We start from the raw sequence: 6,000 nt of genomic DNA on the forward strand, positions 1-6,000 counted from the left end.
CTGTGGAACAAAAATCTTGCCAGGACTGTGAGTTCTGACAAAAATAAACAGGGATATTCTGTAATAAAATACTGATTTTAGCTTCTCTTAAAACTTGAATTTATTTGTTAAAATGAAATTATTAGTTGGAAATTCTGATTAAATGCAGAAGTGGCAACTTGGAAAACTTCCCAATCATACCTGAGGGGTGAAGCAGGAGGATTAGAGATACTGAATGAAACCCCACAGAACTGATAATTTTCCCCCCACTGTATCCTTTTAAAAGCTGTAGCTCCTGTTTCTTGTGAATTTAGCTGCTTTGTAGTTTCTCTATAGCCCCAAATTTTTTAAAGAAAATGTGACATCACTACAGATAGCTTCTTAAAGTTTTTCTGAAACTCCATTTGACTTTATAAATATCTCTGAATAACAAAACATGCTGGGCTGGATCCTGTCAGGTACAGGAAAAACTGTTGTGGTATATCAAGGTGAATGTCTGTAGCTGAAACTCAAATTTGGCATACCGTCCCTTACATGGAGGCCAATGAGTATTTTTACCTCTTTTCCCCCAAACTTTGGTTGGATCTGCTTTCATTCCCCAACTCACATATGTATTTATTTATTTACTTGTTTATTTGTTTATTGATTTTTAATTTTTTAATTAACCAATCTAGGAAGAAAGAGAATTCTCAAGTCACAAAACTCTGCCATGCAAGGATATGTGTGGTTTTGCCAAAGGGCTGCATCCCAGGTCGTTTTGGAGATTCAGAAACTGATGAAAGAGGTGGAGTTGAAGTAACATATAAAAGCTGGGAACAAAACTTGCTAAGCTGTGCAGAGAGTGTTGTAATTGACCATCTACATTCCATAAGACTTTGCTGAATAACTTGCTGTTACTAATATCACCCAGTACAAAGTCATGTTGCAACACAAAAATCATAATTTTGTGTTTGTAAATCACCGTGAATATATAAACTTGCACTATGTCAGTACTCTATAAAATATGCTAGTTTTTAAATTTTTTTTTGTTAAGAATTGAATTTTTCTTTGGAGTTATAATTCTAGTCTACCTTACTAAGAAAACAGGACATTATCCATATTAAAATAAACTGTAAGCAAAACTAAAATCTGCCCTTAGTTGGAGGTAAATTTTATGCTAATTTTATTTCACATTAAAAACTTCCCCCCCCCCAAAAAAAACCCAAACAAACAAAACAACCACAGACAGGGGATAGTACAGCTTTATCAGAGAAATACACTTTTGAGGAGTAAGTTTGTATCATAAGGAGTCTTTCAGAGGTCCTGGTGCCCTGTCTAAAAGATGGTCCAGAGGCTAAAACAGAGGTCATTCCCCAATGCCAGCACCACCTCTGTATGATGGGGTGGCAGCAGCAAGGAAAGCGCTGTACGTTCTCTCTTACAGTAATGCAAACTGGTTGTAAGAGAAATACTAATATTTAGATAAATAAATATTCACAGATATTCCCCATGCCAAACGCTGCAGCTGTAACTGCAAGGCATGTGAGAATGGCAAAGCAGCGAGACCCCTTCCTTAGAGCGTCTTTATTTTTTTCCTATTAACTGTAATGTGTGGCTGCTTTTCTGCCTAAACATCTCTAAAGGGCTATGAAAACTGAAGTCCTTCAAAGCTGTTAAACGTTTCCTCGGATTCACAATAAAATTCTGCATTACAGATCTCCTAGTAAAATCTCTGAAGCATTGCAAGCGGTACTTACATAATTTTCTGTTTACTCAGTATTTGTGTATTCAACACCTAGAAAATAAGGAAAGTGAATGTGGATAGGGAAGGGAAAAAACAAAGGCGAAGGGGGAAGGGGGCGGGAGGGAAGGGATGGGGGGGGAACAGACAAACCCTACCCTGAAACAGCCATGCAGCTATTAAACATATGCCAAAGTAAACAATAGTGTGAGGGTCTGCCATAGCTTTGCCCTGCAGGTAGACGGCAGGCGGCACAGAAGGAAAGCAAATGGCAAGGAAAAGAGAAAGACGGTACAGGATGTGGATGAGATGCCGAGCCCTGAGAGCATGAACGGCCTGATTGTGATCCTCAAGTCACACCATCAGCCATGCAAAACAGGACATACCTTTCTGGCTTGCTGGTTCTGTCGGCTGAAACAAAGCAGTCCCATTCTCAGCGGGAGGCCAAATCAAAATGAAATTTTATTTAGTCTGCACTGTCCCCAGATTGGGTTTCAGAATGACTGCTTTAGGAGATAGCATGGATGTGGCTGATGCATGCTTTGCATATGAAACTGCAATAGAGGAGGAAAAAAAAAAAATCTACATAATCAAAAAAATCTGTGCCGTGTGGATTGCAAAAACCCCTGGACATCAGTGAAGCAGCTACAAAGGATGTTTTAAAAAATGACCTTCCTGAAAAAAAAAAAAATGCAGATTTGTGCTTTGCAATACTATTTTCAATAAATACCTAATAGATCACTTTGCATGTAGTTATTCAGAAGCTGCCCTGAGAGACTGAAATATCGAATAATTTTTCTGGGGTTTTTTTTTGTTTTAATTGTGGAACAGAATTACAGTTTGGAAACAAATGCAGAGAAAATTTATATCTCAAGAGGATTTCTGTGTCTTGCAGTGTCTGGGAGTGATTGCACCTCAAAATCCTCCTCAATTTAATTTTTAAGTCCCTAATTTCCTAGAGTACCTAAAGAAAGGCCTACTGCAGTAAAGAACATCTGCTTTTTGTACCACTGATCTAATGCATTCCACCTTGCACTTTTAAAAAAGGATCCATTCTTTGATTAGACACACTTAATTTTACAGACTATTAATAAATAAAAAAGATCATCAACTGATCGCACAGTATTTTCATTAGAAGTTAGAAATAACTTACAAAGGCAAGGAATAGTCTGCAGAAAATGCAGGGCATACACCGTGTAATGCCTTTGTTGTCAGTTATGCTGCAAATGAGATTTTCAAATAGGATTTGCAGAGGCAGGGCAGTGATCAGCACAGTGCAACATCCAGGAAAAGGAAGTTGAGCACAGTATTCTGTGAAACAAGGGGGCAGAAGGGAGCCTGTTTGTAGATACATATTATTATCCATAGAAAACACTTATCACTGCTTGATTTTGCTACACCAGCTACTTGGAAGTAGGTGATACCAATAATTTTGTAAGTGCACATCTGTGTGAGAATGTGTGTCTGTATTTATCTGTGTGCAGGGCATGTAAGCCTGTAGTCTGTGCACATGTGCATGCTCGATGCTTACACTGTAAAGGAGAAGCAAAAGGCAGCACAAACAATACATGTTTTCAATTGACAGATATTTCTCTGCTGGGACAAGTAGTGCTAATGCTGCACTCTATGTAGATTATGGACAGCTAAAGAATGGGGTGGAAAAAAACACAAAAAACCCAAATACCATAGAATCTTTCAGAGTGCAAAAATGCAAGATCCCAAATAAGCAGTATAGTTAAAAACTTGCAGGAATAATGAGATACAGTGCAAATCATTCACACAATGTGCTTTCACACTGCGATGACGGAAGCCACTGACAACAATGCAACCACGTGCAGATACTCCTTGGAGAAACAGTGGAGCAAATTTTGTAATTCTATCTTCTGTGCTTTGCAGCCTGAGTTTGAGACTTGCTGGAACAAAATGTGCAAAAATATTGATGTTTTAAAAATTAAGCATTGGACGTCATGGAAGGTAACTTCATAATGAGTTTTTCTACTGCTATTTAAAGCTAGAAATCCATAAGGAGTACGGTGAAAAATATAACATTTGTTCTCCTTATGTCTTGAAACAACTGCTTTTATATTTGTTATCATCCTAACTGTTGTACCAAACAAAATATTCAGATAGTCCCTAGCCTCATGCTCTACCTTATTTATTCTGATGCGTATCTTACAGCAAATCTTCATCTGTATTGAATTAATTTGATTTTTTTGAGTGTTATTATTTTTATAAATGCTGCTTTTTTTTCCACTCACAGAACTTCCCACTTTAGGGAAAAAGCAAGATGTGATTGCTTTAAAAATACAAGACCAAATACATAGCTAGTATTCCCAAAATTCAATGCACCTGGCATTCACTTTATACCTAATAAGCATCCGTGAATATGCAAATGTTCAATGTCTCTAGTAACCTCATTAATTTATTCCTCAGGCAATCAAAGAATGTGAACCAGTCCTCTGCTACTAATACTGGAAGTGGTACGCTGCTCAGCATTGCTAGAATAATCTGAAAGCACATTCTGCATATTGAAAAACTGTTTCATCTTTCTTCCTTCCTTTGCCACTGTAATTCAAACAAAGACTTCCTACCTCAGTTTACATAGCTGACAGCAAGAGATGAAAAATGTAAAAAATAATGAAGACATATATATTTTCTCTCTCTCTGTCTCTCTCTACATATATATATAAATATATACATATATATGTATCCATGTGCACACATGCACGCTGGGAAGATAAATAGTTTAAAGAGATCTCAACAGAATTCCAGTTTGAAAACCACCTGAGTTTTCTTATTCATTTATTTGGAAAAGGGGAAGCTTGGGCAGGATGGAGGAGTGAGGAAAAAATGACCTGCCTCCTACTCTGCAGAGCAGCTGAATAATCTTTTCCTTTGCCCACATTAAAAGCCCTGAATAATGTTTATAAAATGTTAGGGAATCCCGGTAGGTTTCCTATTTAACAAGCCATGTATGACAAATCACAGTGTAATGTACTACGTTCTTAATCTTTAATTAGAATGTGAATATCTGTGCGAGAACGCAGTTAACTTTGACACATTAAATCTTCTGGTTAAAGTGCCTTACAGGAAGTGCAAAGATGAAACACTGCAACAATCTACTGCCTCTCTCCATTCACCCAGACAGTTGGGGAAGGATGATAACATCTTGTAATACCTGCTCTGTAGTAATTAATCGCTGTGGTATTTAGGACCATTCAAGTAGACAAATATGACAGAGACAGGGACAATTAGGAACCTTGTTCAAGCTACATTAACTTTTCCAGCTATTACAACACAGCAGCTCAAGTTTGCTTGTAAAAGCTGCAGAGGGATTGTTATGCATTAGCCGTGCGATTATTAATGAAAGAAAAGGAGAATTGTGTTTATTGTAGTTTGAAAATTGCAAATAAATTTCAATTATCTGCTATGTCATTTTGTTAAACGTGCATTCTGGAAATGCCTTTGTACTCTAAATCATGAGCTACTTAGAGCAAACTAATACTAGAAAGCCTTTGGGAGATACAAAGTCAATATTTTTGTTGAACTGGCCTTCTTTCTTGTTGAAACCAGAGACAGACAGAGCTACCTGAAGATATTTCAGATAGTTAGCAACCCCACAGACACCGGCATTCATCCTGACTCTGTGTACCAACAGGCAGTCAGATCAGACTTTGAGACAGCACTGGTGGAATGTGAGTTCTCTTATTCCACAAGAATAAGAGAGCTCATCTCCCTTACTGCTGGCAAACATAAAGTGCACACAGAGAGATAAACAAACAACAGCGAGGGGAGAAAGCCCTTCAGAAAGCCCTTTGCCTCTTTCCCATTATTGCCACAGTCATCACCAGGACAGACAGAATGAAACTCAGGGAAAACCTTCGGGACTTGGTATAGATTACAGATTGTAAAGGTTACACACTCTGCTTCACTTTCCTATCAATAAGGAGCATTAAATGCACTGCAGAGTATAAAGTTTATATTTTAACTATATGTTTGAGGCAGCATAACTTGCCATTGCAGTTTGGTACCCCATGAACACCTATCAGTTCTCAATATTAAAGGAGGATGGTCAGAAAAAAACAGAACTGGGCAAACATTGCAAAAACTGGCATGAATATTCACTTGGTGTGTGTTTTCTTAAAAAAAAACTTAAAAAAAGAAATCACCTAAACCTGTGGCCCTTTTATGTTCACTTTATATGAATATTTGAACTAGAGTTTCTTAGCAGCATGAATGCTTTCAGAAAGCTAATTTGAAAGTCATACGTGCAAGTGTTTGTGGAAAACGAATTCTAAATT

At 37.5% G+C, this 6,000-nt stretch overlaps 1 long non-coding RNA gene across 1 annotated transcript in view; it reads right to left on the minus strand.

Moving 5' to 3' along the window:
* The window catches only part of LOC131097098 (uncharacterized), a 153,413-nt gene extending 151,171 nt beyond the window's left edge, over positions 1–2,242 (minus strand). The window contains exons 1-2 of the long non-coding RNA XR_009116036.1: positions 2,086–2,242; positions 1,716–1,753 (exon numbers count right to left, since the gene is read on the minus strand). This is a non-coding gene — a long non-coding RNA (uncharacterized LOC131097098). The remainder of the gene's footprint in view (positions 1–1,715; positions 1,754–2,085) is intronic.
* Positions 2,243–6,000: the final 3,758 nt, after the last annotated feature.

The sequence above is a fragment of the Melospiza georgiana genome, chromosome 2 (assembly GCF_028018845.1).
Source record: "Melospiza georgiana isolate bMelGeo1 chromosome 2, bMelGeo1.pri, whole genome shotgun sequence".
NCBI classification, from domain to species: domain Eukaryota; kingdom Metazoa; phylum Chordata; class Aves; order Passeriformes; family Passerellidae; genus Melospiza; species Melospiza georgiana.